This window comes from Micromys minutus (genome assembly GCF_963924665.1).
Source record: "Micromys minutus genome assembly, chromosome: 11".
In the NCBI taxonomy this organism is placed as follows: domain Eukaryota; kingdom Metazoa; phylum Chordata; class Mammalia; order Rodentia; family Muridae; genus Micromys; species Micromys minutus.
The window spans coordinates 14,620,223-14,633,727 of NC_137980.1; positions in this window are offsets into that span (position 1 = coordinate 14,620,223).

Consider the following 13,505-nt stretch of genomic DNA (forward strand, 5'->3'; position numbering starts at 1 on the left):
AAAAATGGGTGATTTATTTTTCCAATTTAAGGCCTTGAACTATCAATTGAATGGCTAAATCAAGCTAATTAACTTGTATCACTTCGTTTTTATGGCGAGTCCACTCTTGTAACAATTTGTACTATTAAATGTTACCATGTTTAACAGCACTTCTCTTAGCTTAGTTGAAATTCTGAGTCCTTCAACATGACTCCAGAGTCCTGCATAACCAGTTTCACAATCTGCTTCTGTGTTGATATTGTCTGTGTTTCAGCTGCTACACATTGAACACAGCTTCATGCATGGCAGGCAGGAACAGTACCACTCAGCTATAGCCTAGACACCAAGTCTAACCTTCCGCTCTTTTAGGCAAATGTCACTGTAGCTTGATGTTAATAAAATTCATCCTTAGGGGGAACCAAAACACCTACTCCTTCTCCAAAGGTTCCAGCCACAGACAGACATGCTTCTGCTAAAGTTCATTCTAGGGAACCAATTAGTTTAAGCTTCTTTACGAAGGGCATTGGTGAGTGGTTACTTATAGAGGTGTGGGTTGAGGGGTGTTCCTGAAATCCTTTGCCCACTGAGGGTGAGGGCTTCCCAATGGCCAAATAGATGGTGTCCCCTTCCCCTAGTCTTCCTCCACCTGTATACTCCAGCACCTCCCCCAAAGACCATATGAAATTAAAGCAGAGTATCTGGATACTCAGATAAGGATCCTGTGACCCTCTCCATCCCTTCATAATGGGGAGTAAATGAATAGTCAGCAAGCCCTGCTGTGATGATCTTTAGCAAGGGGTGCCACTGAACTGCCCAAGATGGTGGTTGCTTGGCTTAGAGGACAGTCAACACTTATGTGGCCTGATTTGTCTGTCTGCACCTGCATTGTTTTACTTACCAATGTTCTACAAGGTCATTTAAGTTACTTCACATTTCAGGAGTCCCTTCATTTTAAAGGCTGACTAGCATCCCATTGCGTGTACATCACATTTTCTTTCTGTGCTCTCTTCTCATCATAGGAGAGTAGCAAGATCATCTGGTAAAGCACTGAGATAGGAGGCTTTAGCAGCCTCTTGGGAAATGCAATTCACCACTTGCTCTAGATGGCTTACTGTCTCACTCAAAGGAAGAGCCGAAGTCTATGTGGGGTCTATTAAACCCTCTGCACGACCTGCTGTTGTTGCTTCAGTCACCTTGCACACCTCTGTCACTCCCCATGGCCAGTCTGTTCCAGCATCCTTGGTGTTCTGGCTGCTCAAGGTCATCAAATATGTACTCCTCTTCCCCGAAGACTTGGATTTCATACAGTGTTCTCCCCATCTTCCTGGACCCCCCACCCCCAGTACTCCACCCCTCCTGCTTTATCATATTACATAGAACCCATAGCCTTTTGTCTTCATTGTTTTTCTATTGCTGTAGCAAAACACTGACAGAGAGACACCTTATAAAAGAAAGTGCTTAATTGAGCTTATGGTTCCAGAGGGTTTGAGTCTGTGATGGTGGCAGGAAAAGCTGAGTACTCAGAACTTGATCAGCAATCGGGAGTCAGAGCACGTTGAGACTGGGGCTAGTCTTTTGAAACCTCTAAGCCAGCCCACAGTGACATACCTCCTTCAACAAGACCCAATCCTTCCCAAACAGGTCTACCACCTGGGGGCCGAGTCTTCAAGCACAGGTCTATGGAGGCCATTCCCCTATGAGCTACCACAGCATCCAGCTTCCCATCCACGTTTATTCACATTGTCTCTCAGACACGAAGGACCCTCATGCTTCACTCTGGTCCCTCGGATTCCTCTAATGGTGCTGGGCATGTTCTCATGTTTAGTCAGGGGTGAGTGGATGAAAAGGTAAAGGATTTGTGAATGGTATTGGTGGAAGATGAGGCTGGTGAGACTTTGACATCCATGGAGGGCTTCACACACTAAATCAAATAGCCGAACTATTTGGTGGTGAGGTATAAAATGTGATAGGTAAGGCATGGACAATATCCTTAGGCATGTATGACCGTAGGTTCTGGAGAGCACAGATATATTAGTATTGCAACATAGATCCAGTTAGGACTAGGATTATGGCTCAGTGAAACAACTTGTGTTTAACATACCCACGGCCCTGGGTTGCTCTCTAGGTTATATAGATAAACATATAAGTATGCCCATGAAAGTTACCAATAGAGGCTGAAGATAGAATAGGAGCTGGAGAGACTGCCTGGTGGTTAAGAGCACTGGCTACTCTTGCAGAGGACCCAAGTTCAATTCCCAGCACCCACATGGTGGTTCACAACTATCTATAACTTCAGTTCCAGGAATCCAACATTTTCTGAGCTTTGCAGGTACAAAGCACACACATGGCACACATACAGGCAAAACACTCAAATGCATAAAATAAATGTCCAAATATGTGGAAGCCAGCCATGGTAGAATTCACATTTAATCACAACACATAAGCAAAGGCAGTCAGATTGCTGAGTTTGAGGGCAGCTAGTCTACATAGTGAGTTCTGGTCTACATAGTGAGACCTTGTCTCAGTAAACAAAACCAAGAGAAAATATAATAGAAAATCATAATAAACACAGAAAATCACATTTGGTCCTATTAGTACCCAGGAAAATTTTGGTTCATCAATTAAATTGTCAAGTAGTTTCTGAGTGCAAAAGATGATGTTGCTGAAAACATTTTGTGTGCAGTGAGAGTAACTCAAGTTGCCTGCATCTGACATTCAACAGGTGTGTCCTTTACTTGGCAGTCACAACTCATTTCCCTTATGAGCTAATGTAAAATTGTATCTAGTCCAAAGAAAACTACAATAGCTTAGCATTTATGGTGGTGCATAACCATAATCCCAACACCTTAGTTGAATTCTGGGCCAGCCCAAACACCATGTTGAGATTCTGCATGTAATCTGCTTTCTTCTCCTGTTGTTCTGATAAAATACTCTGCTGAAAACAGTTTAAGAGAAGGGTTACTGGGGTTCACAGTTCAAGGATGCAGCCCAACATGGAAGGGAAGTACAGTAGGAGTTTGGGTGGTCACATGCCATCCACAATCAGGAAGACAAGGTGCATAAATGCCTATGCTCAACCTTCTTTGCCTTTTTATATGGTCCAGGATCCCAGTCTCAGTGCAGGACAGTCTTCTGACCTCACTTAATGTGATAAAGGTAATCCTATACAGACTTGCAAAGATGTCAAGTTAAACATCGAAGTTACCCATCATATCCTGCCCCACACAAAAGAAAAACATACATTGCTTACAAAAATAGAAGGACAGAAATAGAATTCATCTAGTGTATATATGGAAGTGGTAGGTAGATAATAAAATAGTGATGCTGAAAAAGACTGAATGTGTTCTAGATTTGTCACATGAAAAATCATTTAGAAAAAGCTGAGTGCTATAATAGAAGCTGCACGTGTACACACACCTGTGTACATGCATGTACATGCACACACACATGTGCAAGAAATAGTCCATGTAGCTGGATGTGGTAGCACACCTGGAATCTCAGAAGTCATGCAGCTGAGTCAGCAAGGTAGAGAGTTCAAGGCCAACCTGAATCACATGGAGAGGCTCAAAAACAAATATTTCAAGTGTTCATCTGTCACTGTAGTGGCACTGCCCCACCCTGCCTTCCAGGATGTTGACTATTTGTAAGTCTCTATTAGGAACAGGCATGTCCTTTGTACATGTTCCTGTGTCAGTTGCAGCTCAGTGAGCCAGGACTGGACTTTCCTCCCAAAGCAATGGCCTCTCCAAGGAAACTTGAAACTGTGAATGTTAAGGTAGTGGCTGCCTTTGTCAGCTATTAGAGGGGCAGGGACACAGCTCCACATGGCCACTCTAGTAGCCTGAGGATTTCCTGAGGAACCTCAACTCAGGGAAACCCAGGATTCCTGGCTTTAACTTCAAGATTAGCCAGTATGAATCAGGGTTGGTGTTTAGATGGGCTGGAGAGATGGCTCAGTGGTTGATCACTGGCTGCTCTTCCAGAGGTCCTGAGTTCAATTCTCAGCAACCACATGATGGCTCACAACCATCTGTAAATGGGATCTGATGCCCTCTTTTAGTGTCTGAAAACAGCTACAGTGTACTTATATATAATAAATAAATCTTTTTTAAAAAAAAGAATAGACATGCACTTGTGGAAAGAAAACACAGGATTTGAGTGTGCACATGTCAGGGGGATCCACAGTTTATTAGATGACATTTAATAGTGTTTTTAAGCATGGGACTTGAGAGAGAGACAGACAAAGACAGACAGACAGATGCATGAGAAGGAATAAGATACACTCAGATGTAGATACAGGAGTCACAGTAAATGGTTTAGCTTTAGTTTTCTATATATTTTGATGCTATGCTATTGTATAGCAGTGTCCTCCATATTTAAACAGTCTATCCTAGTAAAAGTTCTAGTGGGGACTTCTTTTTTTTAAAGATTTATTTATTCATATATCTTGTGTTTATGAGTGATCTGTTTTCATGTATATCAGAAGAGGGAGTCAGATCCCATTATAAATGGTTCTGAGCCACCATGTGGGTGCTGGAAATTGAACTTGACCTCTGGAAGAGCAGCCAGTGCTCTTAATCACTGAGCCATCCCTCTAACCCTAGAGGGGACTTTTTATGACTCAGGAAGTAAACAATTCTAAAGATCTCTGAAAGTCCCTGAAACTGACCAAATTCACAAGGCCTTTCCCACAATCAAGTTATATAAACAGTGAAGACTGTTAGGGAGAGGAAACTCTGACCTGTTGAGCAGCCTGAAAGTCCTGCAGAGAGGTCCAGCCTCTCTGAGTTGTCATCCATGCTGGGACTTTGGATGGAATGATGCTCGAATAAGTTCGGACCAGGAGCCCTGAACTGCTTAAAGGGCTTAAGTCAGGTGCTTTCACTGTAAAGGGGCTTTCTGGTGAGATTCTGAGAAAAACTTTAGGCTTATAACCTCAAAGGAAGAAAGATCCTTAACTGAATATTATTAATTATAGTGAATTTCTCAAAAACTTTTAGAAAATGGGAGACATGTTGTCTAGTTTTATGTCAACTTGACACAAGCTAGAATCAATAAAGGAAGTGTTTTCATAAGATTAGCCTATAGGCAAATATGTAGGGCATTTTCTTTTATAACTCTGGGTTATATAAGAGAGTAAGATGAGAAAGTCATGAGAAACAAGCCAGTAAGCAGCATGCCTCCTCCATAGCTTCTTCAGTTCCTTCCTTCAGGTTTGAGTTCCTGCCCTGACTTCATTCTGTGACTGTTACCTGATAGTCTAAGATGAAAGAAATCCCTTTTTTTCCCAAGTTGCTTTTGGTCACAGTGTTTGATCACAGCAATAGAAACCCTACATAAAACAGAAGCTAAAACCCATCTGGATGGTTTAGGGTAAGAAGATCCTAAGAGAAGGAACCATCTTCTTTCTTAGATAAAGGCCAGAAAAGTCCTTGGGCTCTCTGGTAGCCTCATCTCTGCCAGAGATCAGAGATGCCAAAAGTGTTGGGGACTATTATCCTCGACCCAGTGTCTAAATGACTTTTTGATTATCTCTTCAGAGGGAAGTTACCATGGCAACAGGAAAATATTAAGGGAAAGTGCCTGGTTAGGAGACAGAACATTCTGTTTGGACAGTGTCAAAGACCATCTCTAGGGTTTTGTGTGCAGCCATGGTCAACTGTACCAGTACCTAGACATCTTGGCCTATGGCAAGCCCTTGGGCCACATCTTGTTTGAGCTGTTTTATGGACAATGACCCAAAGATAGCAGAAAACTTTCATCCTCTGAGTACTGGAGAGAAAGGAATTGGTTATAAGGATTTCTTCTTTCACAGAATTATCCTGGGATCCATGTGCCAGGGTAGTGATTTCATACACCACAATGGCCCTGGCAGCAGGTCATCTACAAAGAGAAATTTGAGGACAAAAACTTCATCCTGAAGATACAGGTCTTAGCATCTTGTCCATAGTAAATGATCGTCATTTCTGACTGTGGAAAACTGATTCTTTGGAGTTTTGGGCATCTTAATCACTACACCATTTATTTCTTCTGTAGCTCAGGAGGCCACCCCCACCCCCATCTATTCATAAATACCCTGTAATTCCTGCTCTCACTAAAGTTCTTTGGGTTCCGATGTTTGCCTCATCCCCCTCCAAGTCTAGTTGGATTGCAGAGTTAAGTTTATGCTTATGAATAAAAACTAAATAAGGGGGAACAAATCTCTATGGGTTCACCATAAGTTGTGCTGAAGATGGGTGGAATAATTATCCCTTTAATGAGATACAAGACTTCTTCCCAGGAAGCATGCCTCCTGTGCAATTCCTAAGAGGCAAGGCCCTCCATCCTTCTGAGTCCCTGCTCAGAAAGACACAGCCTGTCCTTTTCTTTGTTCTCTGGATTGCTTGTGTCACCTAGAGCTGAAGTATGCTCCTTCTGTACTTAAGCTCCCATCCCCCACCATGGGACTTTCATACCACCATAACTCAGACAGCATGGCTTTCCCCTTATTCTCTCTCTCCTTCTGGTAACTGACCAGACTTATCGATTACCCCCCCCCCCCAGAGGTTTTTCCTTGTAAATGCTAATAAAATTGTCCACAAACTTCTGTTTGTGTTCTTTCTTAGATTCTTATTAAGGAGATAAAAATCCTCAAGGTAGGAAGGTGACTGATTTCCCTAGTATCTGAAGAGGCTTTAACATCACCCTGTTAATTTCCCCTGGCTTTCTATCTGTCCTGTCATTGAGCCACTAAGTTCCAAAAGCTGAAGTCCTCAGCTGTTGAGGCATCATAGTCTCCAATGGAAAGGCCACTTGCAAAAGGTAGAAGATTCTCAAACAGGTGCCGAGGGGCAAGTGTGTCGGTGAGGAAGGGAGGGAGGAAGTGGCAGATGGTCTGGATTTCTTCTTGATGTCCTGCCCTTTGTTCTGAACCACATGGGAGGCCCAGTTTGATAAAGTGATGGACCACTAACCCCCGTGGAGCATTTGTGAGACCATTTCATCCTCCTCTGTGGCTGTTGCTGTTCTAACCCCTTTCGTTAGGGGAAAGGCAGATTTTCTACAATTCTTACTAAGTACATTTGGTTTCATGGACACTGCCAAATATGCCCCCCTCTCCCAGCCCTTTCTTCCACCTCTGCTTTGCTCCCTATCCTACCCCTTAGAGTATCCCAAGACCTTCCCTGATGCCTCCTTCTTCTCATATTTAGCTTTTCCCCTTGGCCTTCTGTTGTGTAATGCTGTGTCAGGAAAGAGTTATATCGCTGGGCTTTAAACCTCTGGGAACTTGGCTTACTTGCTCTTGAATGACCAACCATAGATTACTGTAAACTTGTATCTCTCCCCTCAGTGGACCCCCAGGCGCTGCTTTGCAGATGTGTTTCATTTGCCTTCCAGCCACAAGCCCATCATCGTCAGGGCTGAGTACTTAGTGTGTGTTTTAGGAAAAGAAATATTAAGACAAGTCTGGAATATCATATTATTGACAGGACCCAGAAATTCTTCCAACAACTTTTGGAAGACAAGCTAAGTTATGTCTAGTTAGGGATTTTATCTGGAACAGAATTTTGCTGTATGCTGTGGTATTTTGTGTATATCTTCTTGCTTTCTAAGATGAATGGAGACTGATGTTTTAGGTTTAAAAGATTAGTCAAAAACCTCATAAGATAAAGCTAGTTAAGTTTAGGGTCTATCCTAATGTTTAATTTATAATTGTTTATTAAATTTAGGTCTAGTGTCTTAACTGCTTAGCAGGGTTTTTGTTTATAGATCAGAAATGAAGTGTTGCTTTGATGTTTAGTGTGTGTAGCTCTGCCCCAGCCTTCCAACAACGTGGTCTCTCTTGGGAGGGAGGAAGATCATAGCGGGTCACGTGATGACCCTTAATGTTGTTGCTTAGCATGAATACTTCTGCTGCCTTCTGCTTCTGGTCAGGGCACATGACACTGATGCTCTGAAGGCAAGAAGAAGGGATGTGGACCCCTCCCACAAGGCAGGGACCTGTAGTCACACTTCCGGCTGATGCAACAAGGTAAAGAAGTCCGTCCTCCTGATGGTGGTACAGCAAATGTTCTCAACACTGACATGACTTGCCAGAACTAGAAATAAAGACAATTTCAGAGATTCTTACAGTTTACTTCCCCCACCCCCATGGTGAGTGTGATGCCGCACAAGATGGATTGTTTCCTGTTATTGGAGTTGAGGTGAGTTTGTGATTCTTTAAAAACTTTCTTCCCGTGGGTTAAAGCTTTTATTTAAAAATAGAACTTAAAGACGTTTTTTTTAGCCAGATTCAAATGTGTAAATTTCGTCAAACAAATAAGGCAGTTGGGTAACTAATTTGTATTTTTAAGATTTATTTTTGTTTGTTTGTTTAAAGCTATCCACTTTAACAAACGAATGTTCAAGCAATGATATTATATACATTTTTGTTTATTTGTATATGAGTGTTTTGCCTGCATATATGGCTAGGCACCACATATATGTAGTGCTCCAGAGGAGAGAAGACAGTAACTCCTTTAGAACGGGAGCTCAGTGGTTATGAGCCTCCGTGTGTGTGCTGGGTCCTCTGCTAGAGCAGTAAATACTCTTAGTTGCTGAGCCATTTCTTCAGCTCCTATTCTTATTTTTCTAAGACTTATTTTTATTTTTCAAATTTGTGTGCATGTGCATGTGTGTGTGTTTCTGTGTGTGTGTGCATGAGTGTAGTGCCTATGAAGGCCAAAAGGTATCTTGGATCCCCATGGCTGTAATTACACTCATGGTCCTGAGGATCTGGATAGACATGGGAACCGAGCTAGACTCCCTTGGAGGAGCAGCAAGTGTTAACTGCTGAGCTATCTTTCCAGTATGTACAAAACAGTACTTCAGAGAAACACATCTCAAAACACTGGAGGAAAATGTGCCTTGTAGAGCATACGTTTCTAGGTATGTCTCTCCAGCATGTCAGCTTTAAAAGACTGACAGTAAAAAACAAGGTTTGTTAAGTAAACAAACAAACAAATAAATCAGCAAGTGCTGGGTGTCAGTCAGGGAAGGAAAGGCTTAGACTCATCCTGTAGTACACAATACATTGTTTTTTTTTTTTTTTTTTTGGTTTTCTGGCCCAAGTCATTACATTCTGATTTAACGTCACCAGGGACGATTACAATTCTCTTTGGCATAGAACTTACTGACTACTGTCAGTAATAGAACGTATGTGCTCCAATATCAAGCTAGTCAACATTCCGGAACGAATGGAGGAGGGTCTCATGGGGCCCTACCCCTAGCTGAGGCATTTGACGTCTACTGAGAAGGAGTGCTCAGCTGCTGGAAGGTTGCCCATGCTCGGAATATAGATCCACACCCAAGCGCATGCAGTGTGCACTCATTGGCCTCAATTAAAAAAAATTAAAGGTAAAAAAATGTGGGAAGGGTGAGTGGGTAGAAGACACTGGGTTCATACGATCAAGATACATTGTATACAGGTGTGAAGTTGGGAAAGAATGAATTAAAACCATCCTCTTAAAGTGACAGTGCTTAGAATCAACTAACTTGAGCTCTCAGGGGTTCATAGAGACTGAACTGCCAACCAGAGAGCAGGCATAGCGACAGACCTCTACCCTTGGCACACATGTGACAGTTCATGCTGCTGAGGCTTCATATGGGAACCCTAAAGTGGGAGCAGGGCGTGTTGCTGATTACATTGCCTGCCATCGGATCCCTTTTCCCTACTGTCTATCCGAAATAGAAGACCCACCTAGTCTTACTGCAACTTGATTTGCTAAGGCTGATGGATATTCATGGGAGAGCTCCCCTTTTCTAAGAAAGGGGGAGGGGCCAATAGAGGATGGAGAGGTGAGAAGGATAGATTGGAAGAAGAGGAGGGAGAGGAATCTGTGATGGAGATGTAAAGTATAAAAATAACAACAAAAAATGACAGTGCTCAACTCTCCAATAGTTTATTTTTCATCTGGTATTTTAGATATCGACCACTTCATTTACATATCTTCCCTTCCCTCCCACTGCAAGTCCTTTTCTCCACTAGGGTGATGAACCTGTTTTTAGTCACCCTTGTGACACTGATTACCTCAGCTACTGCCCAACTAGGTCTGCCATCTGCCAGTGCTATGATCTCCAGAATAGCCAGAAGTTAGCTCTGTCCTTTATAAGCCCTCAGTCTGGTAGATATCTCAACAGATGAGAACAGGTGGCTTCCAAAAGTGTATATCTGCATCCTAGGACTACAGATGATCAGAGGGTAGTGAAGGGTCTAGAGACGAGGACATCTCCCTGCAGTGATCTGGTGGTGACAAGTATCCTTACATGAGAGACAGTGTAGAAAACAGATACAGAAGACAAGGCCATTCGATGGGCAGACAGATGAGGAACCACAATCCAAGGAATGCCAATAGCCACTAGAAGTGTGAAGAGGCAAGCGATGGATCCATTGTCCTCAGAATCTCCACTGGTGGACAGCCCTGAGAACAACTTTACTGAAGACCTCAGCCTTAAGAACTGAGGGGGATAAATTTCAATTGTAGGATTGAATTGGTAATATCTGAACCAGTTCTACACTTGCTGGTTAGGGCGTTGTGCTTCCTTGACACCCGTCCCAATGATCCCGAATAAATGAAAGACCCACAATGTATGGCCTTATTTTTACTATGCCCTAAGCAGCTCAATGGCTGAGCCACTCCCTAACTTTTCATGGCTAACACAAACTCCTCTCTAATATGCCCGAGTTAATACTTACTAAATCTTTATTTCATCTTTGCTGCCCTGGTCTCTGCTGGGCAGTCCTCCTGGGGTTGCCTTCCTTGGCTCTTACATGATTTATGCAGCTCTCCTGCCTCATCTTCCTGCTTCTCTGACATGGGAATCCTAAAAGTCCCACCTCTGTCTCCCTGCCCAACCACTGACCACGTGCAACTCTATTTCCCAATCAGCGCCAACTGGGGACAGAGACCCTCAGTGCAGACATACAGGTTCCTGGGTGATTTTAAAAGCTGAATTAACCCAAATAGCATTAGAACCAAATCCACAGCATAAGACACAAGTTTGTGTCAAGGTTTGTCTTTTGGTCATATACTTTTGGCTAAATACTGGTCCCCAAGGCTTGGTTGGCCCCAGGAATGATAGAATCCCCATATAGAACCAAAAGAACCTCTATAACCTTGTCCCCTAAATTATCCCTGATTGACAAATAAAGATGCATACACCTTATAGCTGGGCAGAAAAGAGATAGACAGAATTTGTGGTTTCCACGTTTGGGGTTGGAGGAGGACCACAAGGGGAGAGAGAGAAGGTAGAGAGTCACTATGGGGCAAGTGAGCCGTAGAAACATGACCATGAGGGTTGGACAACTGGAGTTAAGAGCAGCCCAGATGGAACATAGCAGGTTATAACTCAGGGTTATTGATAGGGACGTGGATACCAATAATAAAGGGTAGATGTCTGCCCAGCTCTAGTGCATATTTATATCTACACTGTAGCTCTCTTCAGACACACCAGAAGAGGGCATCAGATGGTTGTGAGATGTAGGTGTTAGGGTGATACATGAATGGACAGTGGAGAGGTAGGCGGGGAAAAGGTAGAAAAACAGAAGAGGAGGAGATGGAGAAAAAAATCAAGATGGAGCTGGAGAAAGCAGACCTGGATCCTGGTGGCCATAATTGGCATTAGGTAGAATTGAATATTTTTAAGGGATTCTATATGTCTTTTATCTCTTATAGAAGAGCAGTTTGTATCTTTGTCCACTGGAAATAATCATAATGTGTAAAGGGTTTGTGGATTGAGAATTTAACATATAAAGCAACTATGAAAAGCTATCGGGATTAAGAATATTTGTGCCGGGTGATGGGGTAAAGAAACACACCAGGGCAGAAGCAGCAGAGCAGGCGGAGTGAACCACCTGGGAAAGGAATCCTCAGGAGAGGGCGGCTTGTGGACCGAGTGACAGAGTCCTGCGTTCGGCTCCATACAAAAGCTGCGTCCTCGGAGTGAGACCCTGGGGGCTGATAAAGGGATAAGCCTCCATTTTAATATTTACTGCAACAGTGAGCCACCATGTGGTTGCTGGGATTTGAACTCAGGACCTCTGGAAGAGCAGACAGTGCTCTTAACCACTGAGCCACCCCTTGATTTTATAAACGCGAAACCATCGCCTGGACTGCAAACAAATAAAAAACTAAAAGTAGGAGTAGAAATTGATCTCCGTACCAGAGCCCTTGCCTACGGTGGGCAGGGCCTGGGATCCAGAGCCCAGTACTGCAAAATCAACAAAATCATGGAGGTTCTGCAAGGTGTGTTACAGGAAAATCTGGAAACGAGAGGCTAGAATGGCTAAAATTAGAAGATCAGATACCCTTGGGTAATGCTTGTTGTCATCCGTCCTTTTCCTTCATTGAGTGGTTTGTGACACCGTGCTCGAGGCTATCAATCACCTCTCAGTCCGGGCTACCAGACAATGGCTCCACCTCAACCCACTTGCACCAGTCTGTTCTACAAATGAACGGGGCTGGGGGAGCTTTATCTGCATCTGTGCTCTACACAAGTCAGTGTGGTAGAGCAGACTCTCTGAACCCCTGCCGGGCACACTCCAGTCTTGCTCTACAAAGTTCCGCCCACCCTGTTTTCTCTTTTACTGAGATTTCAAGCTTGTTCCTTGAGCTGAATCACTCCACAAATTCCATGAGACCAGAGCTGGGAGTGGGCCAGGTACCTCTTGGTTTCCGCATCCTCGGCTCCCTGGCCAAAGCCAATCTGGCCTATGAAGTGTGGTATGGGGGGGCCACTGGGGTGATCTGTCAGGCTCTGGGCAGGTGAAGCACCTATCGATGGAGGCCCTGTCACTAAACCTTGTTCCACCATGAAGAAGAGAAGTAAACACTGACTCTCAGCCCCTGCCTTATCCACATAGAGTGGTGGGGGATGGGGATGCAGATTCAGGTCCCAGAGTTAGGAGTGCGGCATTCATAATGAAACCTCTGGTTTGGTTCTTGGTGCTCTGGACTAGTGGTCTGTCTCACTCTCTTCCAGTAATAGGAGGGGACTCAGGCTTCATTTTCATTTCTATTCCTTCCCCAGAAGCTGTCAACAGTCCAGACTTGGGTGCCAGGTAAAATTCTCAGGGCAGGAAGAAACGGAAAATGTCTGGCTGTAACTCCGACAGGAAAGCCTGGTTTTAGAATTTAGAAAGGTGCATGTAGCTCACTTTTCTCCAAGGAGGACAGAGAGAAGACTCTAGGGTCTCCACTAGCAACGTGGAGGCTTCCTGCCCTCCCCCAACCTCCTCCGCCCACCATCCCAGACTTCTGTGCATGGGTTTCCCAGAGGAAGCATGTTGATTTATTTCTCGTGTGTGTGTGTGTGTGTGTGTGTGTGTGTGTGTGTGTGTGTGTAATCGATACCTTCCATCCCTTTCAACAACTTCGTAACTGATTCTGCATGACTTCCCGTTGATTTTTCTGTAATTTCCCCCACTTCAGTTCTCACTGAAGATATTCTGAAAAGTCCCAGAAGAGAGCCCAGCATACTGGTGTGGTGGATGCCGGCGATTGTGGTGT